The sequence below is a fragment of the Nycticebus coucang genome, chromosome 14 (genome assembly GCF_027406575.1).
Source record: "Nycticebus coucang isolate mNycCou1 chromosome 14, mNycCou1.pri, whole genome shotgun sequence".
NCBI lineage: Eukaryota > Metazoa > Chordata > Mammalia > Primates > Lorisidae > Nycticebus > Nycticebus coucang.
This window is the reverse complement of record NC_069793.1, coordinates 70,727,887-70,742,203: the sequence shown is the minus strand read 5'-3', so window position 1 is coordinate 70,742,203 and position 14,317 is coordinate 70,727,887. Positions and strand designations below refer to the sequence as shown.

At 44.2% G+C, this 14,317-nt stretch overlaps 1 non-coding gene across 1 annotated transcript; it reads right to left on the bottom strand.

The window, feature by feature from the left end:
• Positions 1–7,308: 7,308 nt before the first annotated feature.
• On the bottom strand, positions 7,309–7,415 carry LOC128566138 (U6 spliceosomal RNA). Its single transcript, XR_008374434.1, has one exon. It is a non-coding gene; the product is annotated as a U6 spliceosomal RNA (small nuclear RNA).
• Between the last annotated feature and the right edge of the window lie 6,902 nt (positions 7,416–14,317).

Below are 14,317 nucleotides of genomic sequence, written 5' to 3'. Positions count from 1 at the left end.
TTGGATCACTAAGATGTCATTATCTGATGGGGTTGTTTCAACGATCTGACCGGAGCTTCAGCTCATAGTTTATTCTCTTTCCCACTTTCTCCATTCTGTCAGGCCACAGAGAGTATTCTTAATTACAGTTAGTCATCATGGTAGGACAAGGTGCTTAAAAAATAGAGCAATTTGAAATCTTAGAAATGAAATTTACACTCCTTAAAACTAAAATACCCCCCCACCCAAATATATGGTATAAATTTATATTGGACAAAGTCAAACATAGAAATTATAATTGAAAGAGACTACTTGTGGGTAACCCAGAAGGTATCACAGGGTGATAGGATGATAAAGATATTCGATATTTTAAAAGGCAATGAATAGGCATGAAGAATGGATTTAATAGTGATGCTTAAAGAGATAATGGCTGAGATTCTCTGAAATTTGAGCAAAACATTTTTGAATTGAGCGTTCTGAGTGGAATAGTAAGAATCAAATCTCACCTATACATATTATAGTAAAAGTCAAGAATGAAGAAAATCTCCTAAAAGAAAACAGACTAACTATAAAGGAATAATAATTAGAGTGATTGACTCAGTCTGTGGCTCAAGTGGCTAGGTGGGTTTGAATCCAGCTGGTGGGTTTGAATCCAGCCTGGGCCTGCCAAACAACAATGATGGCTGCAACCAAAAAATGGCCAGGCATTGTGGCAGGCGCCTGTACTCCCAGCTACTTGGGAGGCAGAGGCAGGAGAATCACTTAAGCCCAGGAGTTGGAGAATCACTTAAGCCCAGGAGTTGGAGTGGTAGATGCCATGGCACTCTACCCAGGGTGACAGTTTGAGGCTCTGTCTCAAAATAAATGAATAATTAATAAAAAAAATTAGAGTGATAGCATACTCCTCTTCATCAAAATAGAGAATAGAGTCTGGAATCAATGTGTAGTAATCAGAGTTTGAAGGAAAATCCTTGTTTACCTATCCAGCTAAACATCATTCAAGAATGAAGAAAAACAAAATCATTTTCAGACATGTACAAAAACTAATTAAAAAGAATTCAGGGGCGGTGCCTGTGGCACAAAGGGGTAGGGCGCTAGCCCCATATACTGGAGGTGGTGGGTTCAAACTCAGCCCCGGCCAAAAAAAATAAACTGCAAAAAAAAAAAAATAAAATAAAATAAAAATAAAAAGAATTCAGGAGTGATGATAAGTGAGTGTTAAAGTGTATTGAGGCTTTCATCTTACTAGGAGGATAAGACACCAGCAATTTATGAAAGTGTATAGCTAAATATATATATTTCATTTTTAAGGATAACCACTAAAAGAATCGAAAGACAATTTATATCTTCTAAAGTTCTAAACTTCTAAATCATCAAAGGGAGAAAAAGGAAGAGAAGAAAATGTTATCAATCCAATAGGATACAAGAATGACAATAAAGAAGCAAAATGGTAAAAGAAAAACATTTAAGGTAATAGAAATCATTGTGAACATAACAGTAATCATCATTAAACAAGAAACAAATATTTATTGAGTATACCTACTACTATATTTATTGAGTATACCTACTGAGTATAGCACTATTCCAAGCTACAGAAATACAGTAACGAACAAAACAAACTCCTTGCACTTTTGAAGTTTACATTTTAGTGGACAGACATGTTCTAGGACAAGAGGACACAATGTATTGAAGCAGATTAAACTCACCTATAAAAATTCAAATACTAAGCGGTGCCTATGGCTCAGTGAGTAGGGTGCTGGCCCCATATACCGAGGGTGGCGGGTTCAAACCCAGCCCCGGCCAAACTGTAACAACAACAACAACAAAAAAATAGCTGGGTGTTGTGGCGGGCGCCTGCAGTCCCAGCTACTCGGGAGGCTGAGATAAGAGAATCACCTAAGCCCAAGAGCTGGAGGTTTCTGTGAGCTGTGACACCACAGCACTCTACCAAGGGTGATAAAGTGAGACTCTGTCCCTACCCGCCCCCCCAAAAAATTCAAAATTCAAAAACTATTATTGGATAAAAATAGAATCTAGCAGTTTGCTACTCACAAAAGACACATTGTTAAAAGACACAGTTTATAAAAATCATAAGGCTAAGGACAGATTCCACTTAAAAAGCAACAAGAAAGAAATTGAAAAATGCGGGGCAGCGCCTGTGGCTCAAAGGAGTAGGGCACTGGTCCCATATACCAGAGGTGGTGGGTTCAAACCCAGCCCTGGCAAAAAAAAAAAAAAGAAAGAAATTAAAAAATGCATAGTTATATCTGGAGATTTTAACACATTTTTATATTAAGTTGGTAGATCAGATACAAATTAAACAGAATAGAAACCAGAATGAATTAGTTAACATATTCAATTTAATATAAATTGAATACTGCACCCAACATATACAGAGACGATGCATTCTTTTCAAAAATACCCTAGAACATGTACTAGGGCAAAAAGATGTCTCTAAAAAGCTTAAAAAGATGTTATCAGGCTTGGTGCCTGTAGCTCAAGCAGCTAAGGCACCAGCCACATACACCAGAGCTGGCAGGTTTGAATCCAGCCCGGGCCTGCCAAACAACAATCACAACCAAAAAATAGCCCAGTGTTGTGGCAGGCACCTGTAGTCCCAGCTACTTGGGAGGCTGAGGCAAGAGAATTGCTTAAGCCCAAGAGTTGGAGATTGCTGTGAGCTGTGACACTAAAATGAGACTCTGTCTCTTAAAAAAAAAAAAATGTTATCATACAAAGCATATCTTCTTATCACAATGAAATTATATTAGAAATGAAATATTTATTAAGCATCCACTATATGCCAGATAATCTTCTATAAGCTGGAGATGAAGCAGTCAACAAGAGATGAAGCCCCACTGTCACAAAGCTTACATTCTGAGGGCAAGGGAATAGATGGTAAAACAAATTTTAAAAAATATTTACTTTTTTTTTTTTTTTTTTTTTTTTTGTGGTTTTTGGCCAAGGCTGGGTTTGAACCCACCACCTCCAGCATATGGGACTGGCGCCCCATCCCTTTGAGCCACAGGCGCCGCCCCTTTTTTTTTTTTTTTAAAGACAGAGTCTCACTCTATCATCCTTGGTAGAGTGCTGTGGCGTTACAGCTCCTAGCAACCTCCAACTCTCTTGCCTCAGCCTCCAGAATAGCTGGGACTATGGGTGCCCGCCACAACGCCCAGCTATTTGTTACAGTTTGGCAGAAGTTGGGTTCAAACCCACCACCTTTGGTACGTGGGGCCAGTGCCCTACTCACTGAGCCATAGGTATCACCCTTCAGTTATGTTTGGTAGTGATATATGTATAACAAAAGATAAATCAGCTTACAAGATATGGTATTTTATTTTTTTGCAGTTTTTGGCTGGGGCTGGGTTTGAACCCACCACCTGCAGCATATGAGGCCAGCGCCCTACTCCTTTGAGCCACAGGTACCGCCCAAGGTATGGTATTTTAGATCAACAGTCAAGGAAGGCCTTTCTGACAAGTTGATATTTAAGCAGAGAACTGCAGGGGATGAGGGAACAATACTTGGCTATCTAGGGGAAGAAAATTCCAAGCACAGTGAATAGCAAGAGCAAAGGGTCTGAGATGGGGATGGTGCTTGCCGTGCTCAAAACACAGCAATGAAAAGATAGTTCAAAACAAAACAAACAAAACAAAACCAAAGAAAGCATACATTTGGAAACTTACAAAATATACTGTACCACTGAGTAATAGCTTTTGGCTACAAGTAAAAGAATCCTGAGAAACAAATAGCTTAATAAAACTTAACTTGTCCCTCTCTTAACAAGAATTCTGCAGGCAGGTAATTCCTGGCTTTAGATCAATAACTCAAAGTAGTTAGTTCAAGACCTTTCTGATGGCTTGGCGCCTGTGACTCAAGCGGCTAAGGTGCCATCCACATACACCTGAGCTGGCGGGTTTGAATCCAGTCTGGCCCACCAAACAACGATGACGGCTGCAACCAAAAAATAGCCGGGCGTTGTGGCGGGCAGCTGTAGTCCCAGCTACTCGGGAGGCCGAGGCAGGAGACTAGCTTGAGCCCAGGAGCTGGAGGCTGCTGTGAGCTGTGATGCTACAGCACTCTACCCTGGGCGACAGCTTGAGGCTTTGTCTCAAAAAAATAAAAAAGACCTTTCTGATTTTCTTGGCCTTTCCCTCATGGTTTCAGGATGGCTGCTTCCAGCTCGGACTTCATGTCTACCTTCAAGGCAGGAGGAAGGAGGAAGGACTGGAAGCCAGAATTGGTCTCCAGAGCTCTTCCTTTTCTCTTCCTCTTTCCCATCTTTCCTTCTTACTCTATATAAGTTTTCTATTTCACACTAACAAATTACCACAAAGTTAGTGACTTAAAACCACACATGTTTATTATCTTACAGTTTCTGTGAATCAGGAGTCTGGGGAGGGCTTCATGGGACGTCTGCTCAGGTCTCAGGCTGCAGTCAAGCTCTCAGGTGGCTGCATCCTCCTCAAGATTTCCAAGCTCCCTCAGCTTGTTGGCAGAATTCATTTCCTCAGTGCTGGAGAACTCATGGCAGAGTGCTTCTTAAAGGCCAAGAGAGTGAGTTTACTTGGAGTCTTATATACTCTGAGGGTGCCTAGGAACCGTACCATCCATTACGATGAGCTCGCTTAGTGCTTAGCTCTTTATTGAAGGGAATCAGAACTCTTTGGAGAAATGGCTGATTAGAGGGTGGGTCAAAGAAAGTGCAGGAAGAGCCTAAAATGTTGAGCCAAAAAGCAAGGAGGTGCTCAAAGAATGATGGGGGAGATGTCAAAAGGACACTGAATGGCACAGTCATTTTAATTTTTAATTAATTAATTAACTTAGTTTTGAGACACAGTCTCACTCTGTCACCATGGGTAGAGTGCTGTGCTGTCATAGCTCACAGCAACCTCAAACTCTTGGGCTTAAGCAATCCTCTTGCCTCAGCCTTCTGAAGTAGCTAGGACTACAGGCATGTGCCACCATACCAGCTAGTTTTTCTATTTTTAGTAGAGACACAGTCTTGCTTTTGCTCAGACTGGGTCTTTAACTCCTGAGCTCAAGCAATCCACCTGCCTTGGCCTCCCAGAGTGCTAGGATTACAAACGTGAGCCACCACACCCTACCAGCACAATCATTTTAGAAAACAGCTTGACAGTGTCCTCTAAAAAATTAAATACAACAGGTCTTTGAATAACACATTTTCGTTATAATGTTGATGAGAAAAAAATAATTGCTTCCTGGCTTGGGCCACCATGTGGAGATCTCTGTGAGTTTTCTCTAGGTACTCTTGTTTCTTCCCGCATCCCAGAAATTGTACACATTTGGTTAACCGGTGTGCCTAAACTTTCTCAGTGTGCAGTGAGCATGGATGTGAGTCACCCTGTGATGGAATGACATCTGTCCGTGGTTGGTTCCCCACTTATGGCCTGAGCTGCTGGAATATGCTATGGTCACTCAAGATGCTGAACTAGAATAATTGGGTAAATTATTACCTTACTTGTTTTATTAATCTTTTAAATTTCTTAACTGACAAATAATAATAGTGTATAGTACATATTCATGGGGTCCATAGTGATGTTGTGACACATATAATGGACAGTGATCAGATCAATTAGCATATCCATAATCTGAAACATTTATCATTTCTTTGTGTTGAGAACATTTGATATCCTCCTTTTAGCTATTTGAAACTACATACTGAAGTTAACTACAGTCATCCTACAGTAGTATGAACACTAGAACTTACTCCTCCTATTTAGCTATAATGTTGTATTCTTTTTTTTGAGACAGAGTCTCAAGCTGTCACCCTGGGTGGAGTGCTGTGGCATAATAGCTCTCAGCAACCTCCAACTCAGGCTCAAGCGATCCTCTTTTTATTTTATTTTATTTTTTTTGAGACAGAGTCTCATTTTATCACCCTTGGTAGAGTGCCATGGCATCACAGCTCACAGCAACCTCCAGCTCTTGGGCTTAGGTAATTCTCTTTCCTCAGCTTCCCGAGTAGCTGGGACTACAGGCACCTGCTACAATGCCCAGCTATTTTTTTGTTGCAGTTTGGCCAGGGCTGGGTTTGAACACACCACCCTTGGTATATGGGCCTGGCGCCCTACTCACTGACCCACAGGTGCTGCCCTCAAGCGATCCTCTTGCCTCCGTTTTTCTATTTTTAGTAGACAGAGTCTCACTTTTGCTCCTGAGCTCAGGCAATCCACCCACCTCAGCCTCCCAGAGTGCTAGGATTACAGGCATGAGCCACCACACCCAGCTGTAATTTTGTATTCTTTAACAAACCTCTTCCTATTCTCCCTTCCCCTCATTCTTCCCAGCCTCCAGTATCCTCTGTTCTACTTTTTACTTCTATGATATCAACTGTTTTTAGCTTCCATATATGAGTGAGAACAGGTGGTGTTTAACTTTTTTTATTTTACTTAACATAATGGCTTATTTTACTTAACATAATGTCCTATAGTTCCATCCATGTTGATGAAAATGACAGGATTTCATTCTTTTTATAGCTGAATGGTATTCCATTGACTATATGTACCACATTTTCTTTATCCATTCATCTGTTCTTATACACCAAGGTCGATTCTGTATCTTGGCTGTTATAGTGTGTTTCAGTAACATGGACGTGCACATGTGTCTTCAATGTACTGATTTTCTTTCCTTTGGATAAATGCCCAGAAATGGTATTTGCTGGATCATATGGTAATTCTTAGTTGCAGTCGTTATTGTTGTTTGGGGGGCCCGGGCTGGATTCAAACCTGTCCACTCAGGTGTATGTGGCTAGTGCCTTAGCTGCTTGAGCCACAGATGCCAACCCATGGTAATTCTAATTGTAGTTTTTTAAAGAATCTCCATATTGGTCTCTACAGTGGCTGAATTAATTTATATTATTCCCACCAATAGTGTATAACAGTTCTCTTTTCTTTTTGTATTTTAGAGACAGGGTCTTATGCTATTGCCTAGGCTGGCGTGCAGTGGTGGGAATTATAGCTCACTATAGCCTCAAATGCCTGGGTTCAAGTGATCCTCCTGCCTCAGCCTCCTCTGTAACTGGGACTATAGGTGTGACCACACCTGGCTAATTTTGAAATTTTTTTGCAGAGATGGGGGCTTCCTATGTTACCCGGGCTAGTCTTCCCCCAGGGCTAGTTTTTAACTCTTGGACTCAAGCAATCCTTTTGCCTTGGCCTCCCAAGTGCTGGGATTACAGGTATGTGCCACCCTGTCTGGCCCAAGAGCTCACTATTCTCTGCATTCTCACCAGTATTTGTTATTTTTTGTCTTTTTGGTAATAGCCATCCTAACTGAGATGAGATGATATCTCATTGTCGTTTTGAAAAAATATGGAAAGCTTCATGAATTTGCACGTTATCTTTGTGCAGAGGCCATGCTAATTTTCTCTGTTTTATTCCAATTTTAGTGTATGTGCTGCCCAAGTGAACACTAATCTTTACTAAATATATGTATAGTTCACATTTATTTCAATGTTTAATATTAGAAGTGTTTTGTTGTATAATAGTTATAGTGGCTCACGCCTGTAATCCTAGCACTTTGTGAGACTAAGGCAGGAGGATGGCTTGAGGCCAGTTGTTTGTGTCCAGCCTAGGCAACCGCGAGACCCCATTTCTATAAAAATTCAAAAAAATTAGCTAGGTGTGATAGTGAGTTCCTGTAGTCCCAGCTACTAAGCAGGCTGAGATAAGAGGATCACTTGAGGCCAGGAGTTTGAGGTTGCAGTGAGCTATGATGATGCCATTGCACTCTAACCAGAGACCCTATCTCAAAAAAAAAAAAAGGTTTTGCCTTTATTCGTAAGTTTGGTGATATTGTGACCATAAATATGCCTCAGGAACTTAACTCTAATTTGTATCAATTAGCCTATGGTAAAATTGGTTTCATTATATACTGTTTTGCCTAAAGTTGCAGTCGCTAAGAACCTATCGATGACATATATTGTGTGTATTTATCCTACGACCCATCTACTCTACTTCTCCTCTACCTCTAGTTTCAGCTGCAGCTGTGGTGGACAGTTACAACTCTTCTTAGGCTGTTAGTATTTGCTAGCACAGAGCAGTCACCCTGGATTGGAGATTATATTAGTTTCATATAGCAGCTGTAACAAATTATCACACTTGCAGCACCTTAAAATATACACATTTATTATCTTATAAGTCAGAACAGCTAAGATTATATTAAATGTCAATAGGCTAAGATTAAGGTTCATCAGGGATCTGCTCCTTTCTAGAGGCCTCCAAGGGAGAATTTCCCATCTTCTCAAGTCTACTTTCAAAATCTTCAATTTGAGGAAAGAGTGAAATTCATGGGAAGAGTCCCTATCTCTAAATCCTTAACTAAAACAAGCAAACAAACAAAAACCCCTTAATTTAATCACATATGCAAAGTCTTTTTTTGTCATGAAAGGTATACATAGCTCCTGGGGACTAGAATTTGAACAATGACCCCATTATTCTGACTACCACAGAGACCATGCAAACACAGTCTAGATTAGAATCAATTTATTAGGTTATGACCTAGGCATAAATTGCCTAATCTATCTAGGCTTCAGTTTTCTCATACACATGATGAAAAGGAGGACTAACAGTAGTAACTATGTTAAAAAATTGTTAAAAGTTTAAAGGAGAGGGCGGCGCCTGTGGCTCAGTGAGTAGGGCGCCGGCCCCATATGCCAAGGGTGGCGGGTTCAAACCCAGCCCCCACCAAACTGCAACAAAAAAATAGCCAGGCGTTGTAGCGCACACCTGTGGTCCCAGCTGCTTGGGAGGCTGAGGCAGGAGAATCGCGTAAGCCCAAGAGTTAGAGGTTGCTGTGAGCTGTGTGACGCCACGGCACTCTACCCGAGGGCGGTACAGTGAGACTCTGTCTCTACAAAAAAAAAAAAAAAAGTTTAAAGGAGATAATGTCTGTAAAGTGCTCAGAACAGTACCTAGCACTTTAAGCACAACATGATTATTTATTAAATACATTTTAACAGGCTCAGAGCCTGTAGCTCAGCGGCTAGGGTGCCAGCCACATACACCAGAGCTGGTGGGTTTGTATCCAGCCTGGGTCTGCCAAACAATAATGACAACTACAACCAAAAAATAGCCAGGCATTGTGGTGGGCACCTGTAGTCCAAGCTACTCAGGAGCCAAGCTACTCTTGAGGCAAGAGAATCACTTAAGCCCAAGAGTTTGAGCTGTGCAGTGAGCTGTGATGCCACGGCACTCTACCGAGGTCAGCTTGAGACTGTTCCTGCCCACCAAAAGAAAGAAATACATTTTAAGGACATATTGATTCCTACTCTATGTCAAGCTCTATTCCAGGCACTAGGAATATGGATAGGAATATGATTTTCTTTCAAAGAACTCAATGAAATATACAAGTGTAGTATGTGTACACACTGTGTACATACTACGTGCCATAAAAAGATGGCAGTACTATAGGATTATAGTATTGTTAAGGCTCCAGGAAACTTCAGAAATATCGGTCAAATGAATACATGAACATGACGTTCAAGTTTGATTTGCAGAATAAGTGGTGGCCACTTAGATAAGGAGAGAATGGCTCAGAGACGTGAAGAAATGTGTTAAAAGATTAAGTAGTATTTCAGTGTGGCTGGAGCAGAAGATATATGGTGTGCAATGAAGCTAAAAAAGCTAGGGTAAACATACAGGCCGTGAAGTGCCAAGTTAAGGAGTATGGACTTTATCTGCAGAGCAATAAAGTCATTTCCGAGTTTTTTTCTTTTCTTTCTTTTTCTTTTTCTTTTTTTGAGACAGAGTCTCACTTTGTTGCCCTGGGTAGAGTGCCAGCAACCTCAAACTCTTGGGCTCAAGTGATTCTCTTGCTTCAGCCTTCCTAGGTAGCTGGGACTACAGGTGCCGACTATAACGCCCCGCTATTTCAAACTCCTGAGCTCCGTCAATCACTGGTCTTGTCCTCCCAGTGAGCCACGGCCTCATTTCAGAGTATTTATTTTTATTTTTATTTTATTATTTATTTATTTATATATTTTTTAGAGACAGACTGTCACTTTATCACCCTCGGTAGAGTGCCGTGGCGTCATGGTTCACAGCAACCTCTAACTTCTGGGCTTAGGCGATTCTCTTGCCTCAGCCTCCCGAGTAGCTGGGGGACTACAGGGGCCCGCCATAATACTCGGGCTATTTTTTTGTTGCAGTTTGGCCGGGGTCGGGTTCGAACCCGCCACCCTCGATAAATGGGGCTGGCGCCCTACCCACTGAGCCACAGGCACTGTCCCATTTCAGAGTGTTTAAAAGAGGAAGGAAAAAAAAAAACGGGAGGGGCAAATAAACTGGGAAGGACATCATCAGATTTTAAAAGGCTACTCTGGTGACTGGTGAGAAAAATAGATTGGATTTGAACAGACTAATGGTTGTTCAGGTGATGGTAGTGGACAAAGAGATGGGCAAGAACTTGAGAAATATTTAGGTGAATCTGCAAGACTTGGTGACCAATTTGACGTGGGTGTTGCGAGGAAGAATGGGGATCTATGTCTAGATCTCTGGCTTAGAGGGCTCGGGAATGATGGTCCATTCTCTGAGACCAGGAAGGAATATAACAATAATCTAAGTTTTTTTTGGAAATAACAATAGTAATAGCCAACATTCTAAAGGGCTTAATACGTGTTAAACTGTAGTCATATTATCGTAAATTTAGGCTTAGACAACCAAGAATACACGGATACTATTTATTACTGAGAAATTATGGCTTAAAAAGCTAAGGTCCTTTTTTGTTTTTTTTGTAGAGACAGACAGAGTCTCACTTTATGGCCCTCGGTAGAGTGCCGTGGCATCACACAGCTCACAGAAACCTCCAACTCCTGGGCTTAAGCGATTCTCTTGCCTCAGCCTCCCGAGTAGCTGGGACTACAGGCGCCCGCCACAACGCCTGGCTATTTTTTGGTTGCAGTTTGGCTGGGGCTGGGTTTGAACCCACCACCCTCGGTATATGGGGCCGGCGCCCTGCTCACTGAGCCACAGGCACTGCCCCAGCTAAGGTCCTTTTACTAACATTTGTACACCTAATATCTGAAACAAGGCAATCTGATTCCAGGCTCTTAGCCACTAATGCTGTGTCACTTTTGGTCATGTTGAAATTGAGGTACAGCGGGGCACGTATGTAGTGCTGTTCAGGAGGTACTGGCAAATATATAATTGGAGCTCAGGGAAAAAGTGTAGGTCGAAAAGCCTTCATGGTAGAGCAAAAAGGAAAAGGGAGCCCATTTTCTTCTATGTCAGTTCACAATGGTTCAAACTTCTGTGTTATCATTTCTTTGTCCCCCGCCCTCACTCCCCACACAAACAGAATAATAGATGTCTGGCTCTGGGATCACACAAGATCGGATAGTTTTCAAATTTAGCCCTTGTTTATGAGCTAACAGTTGCAGTGGTGCTTTGTAACCTGAGAAGCACCCCAAACTGAGTTAGCCTTTTTCAATCCTGACTCATTACTAGCCCTCCCAGAAATCATTCCATAATCTTCCAGGAGGAGTGCCCTGTCAAAACAACCTGCAACGGGTGGCGCCTGTGGCTCAGTGAGTAGGGTGCCGGCCCCATATACCAAGGGTGGCGGGTTCGAAGCTGGCCCCGGCCAAATTGCAACAAAAAAATAGCCGGGCGTTGTGGCGGGCGCCTGTAGTCCCAGCTACTTGGGAGGCTGAGGCAAGAGAATCGCCTAAGCCCAGGAGTTGGAGGTTGCTGTGAGCTGTGACGCCACGGTACTATACCGAGGGCAATAACGTGAGACTCTGTCTCAAAAAAAAAAAAACAGACTGCAACCTCAGAGTCTACCGCCAAAGGGAAGCGGACGCAATGACGTCACGAGGCAGCCGGTGTTCCCCAGCCCGTGGCGTCACGCGCCGATGACGTCATCCCAGGAGCTCGCTCTCTTTCGGGCCGGGGCTGGTATCGCTCTCTAGGCTCTGTCCAGCTCTCCCCGCCCCCTCCCACCTGCGGGAGGCGGGGCGGGCAATGCTCTGCCGGCGCCGCGGCCTCGCGGGGGAGGGGCGGGACCGAGGCCGAGGGGAGGAGGGGGCCGGCCCGCCGTACAATAGCTGGGCTGCAGGCGGGGGAAGCGGCCCGCCGCTGCTGCAGCTGCAGCTGAAGGTGCCGGCTGCACTGTAGACGCCCCCTCACGGCTTCCCCGCACGCTCCCTCCCCTGCGCTTGCCCTTCGCGCCTCCTCCTAGGCTCTGCCTTCCAGTCCGCAGACGCTTACCTCTCAGACTCTTATTCCCTTTTTGCGTTCTCAGGGCCCCTCCAAGGCGGCCTCCGCTTCGACTTCCCACCTCCTCCCTAGGAGGCCATCTGAGCCGCTCACATCCCCGCCCCCTCAGCCCAGCTATCCTTTCCCCGCGTCGCCTGGTTCCCTTCGGCTTCTCTCACGGTCCGGTCCCTGGCAGATGCGGTTCTCCTGAGGGGATCCCCGGCGCGAGCGGCGACAGGCGGGAGTAAGGGAAGCGGTAGCTCGCGCACATTCGGGCGCCCACTCCGGCTGGGCGGCCGCCACTCGGGCGGTGGAGGAGGAGGAGGAGGAGGAGGAGGAGGAGCTGAGCAGAACCGAGCGAGCGCGGAAGGTGAGAACCGGCCTCCCTCCCGGTGCCCCGGCGTCGCTGGCTGCCCCAGCTAGGGCGCGGGGTGGGCGGCAGGGCCAGGGGTGGGGGCCTGGGCCCATGCATTCCCGGCGGCGGGGCCAGGTGCCTGGGCAGGAGCGGGCGCCAGGTAAGGTGAGGCGGGCGCCGCCCCGCGAGGCTGACCGCTGCCTCGGGCCAACAAAGGCCCCCTGTGCACGCACCGGCGCGATCGCCCGTCTCAGGCATGGGGGACCGGGAGAGGGCAGAGACCGAGGAGGTATCGGGCCGGGTCCGGGGACCTAGACGGGTCTTGGTTCGGGACCGACTCTGCCGAACTTTGCGGTCTTCTGGCACTAATCCTGGTCTGCTACCAGGAAGCCCAGCAAAGCGGCTCCCCGTTTATTCTGCATGGAAAAATTACCCCGTCGGGGCTTGGGGAATCACTTTTAGAGTTCAACTCCTTGAAAGAGAGACTGGTAGAACTTGACTTATGCAGCCCTTCCCCCATCCCGAATACTCTTACCACTTGGGAAGTTAAAAAACAAATGGGGAAAGGAGAATTTTAGGCTCATCATTTCATTGCAAAAGACATACTTATTCTCTATCTCGATTTTTTTTGTTTTTTTTTGCAGTTTTTGGCCGGGGCTGGGTTTGAACCCGCCACCTCCGGCATATGAGGCTGGTGCCTTACTCCTTTGAGCCACAGGGCCGCCCTCTATCTCGAATATTTTAACAGTAAACATTATTGGGAGTGTTTTGGAAGAATACTTGAGGAAGTATTGGATGTTTTTGGTGGTGTGAGTAGTACTCATTTGTTAAACCCTTTGGATAGCTGTTTTATGCTTTATTTAAAGAACTGTGTACAGTCAAGGGGAGTGTTTGTACTGTGGTTACCAATAAAAATTCTAATTCTTTAGTCTTGCCTTTATTTTTAAGAATTGTGCCTGAGGAAAATCTTCAATTTTACCTCCTGTGTTATTGGGTTTTCTCTCAACTTTGGAGAAAACAGGAGTCATCAATACAGAGATGCCTCATCTCTCTTACTTGTGGCTTCACCTACTTCTGGGTGACTTTGTGCAGGTTACTTCCAGCTGTAAAGTTCCAGAAGTTTGCTTTCATGCCCCAGAAACAGACATGTAGCAAGCACCTATGCAGTTTTCAAAAGTCTGCTGAAGAATTCCCCCACTGTGAACTTTTTGCTGACATCTATCCCATCCCTTCTTTTAGGCTGAACTGACTTCTTCCCAAGGCCTATGCTGGATATCTTCCATAGCACTTGTAAACCTTTTTGCTTCTGTTTGGAAAGTTCTCAAACTTTCCAAAGTGGGGTGCATATGAAACCCACCCCACTTCAACAAGAAATTCTGCTTCTCAAAAAAGAGCTTTGGGAACATCGACTCTGAAACATTCCCATCCATGGTCTTACCTACATGAACTCATTGGTCTACCTGGTAAATTTGCTTATATTCAGCCATTCATTTATCCAATGTCACTGGAATCTGGAGAACTACTTTGTTTCAGACATCCTGTTGGGGCTATTGGAATTCCAGATCTGTTAAGATGCTCTGCTTAATGTCTAATGGGTGAGATAGACTAGTAAACAATAAGGCCTGACCTAATCTCTGGGGAACTCCAGTTGTACAGTGAGTAGTATGCAATAATTGAGGCTGCTGGACCTATTTTACAAGTCTTGTCCTGGCCAAAGTGTGTCTTGCAGGGAAGATGACCTGCCTTTTATTCATAAGAAGGCAC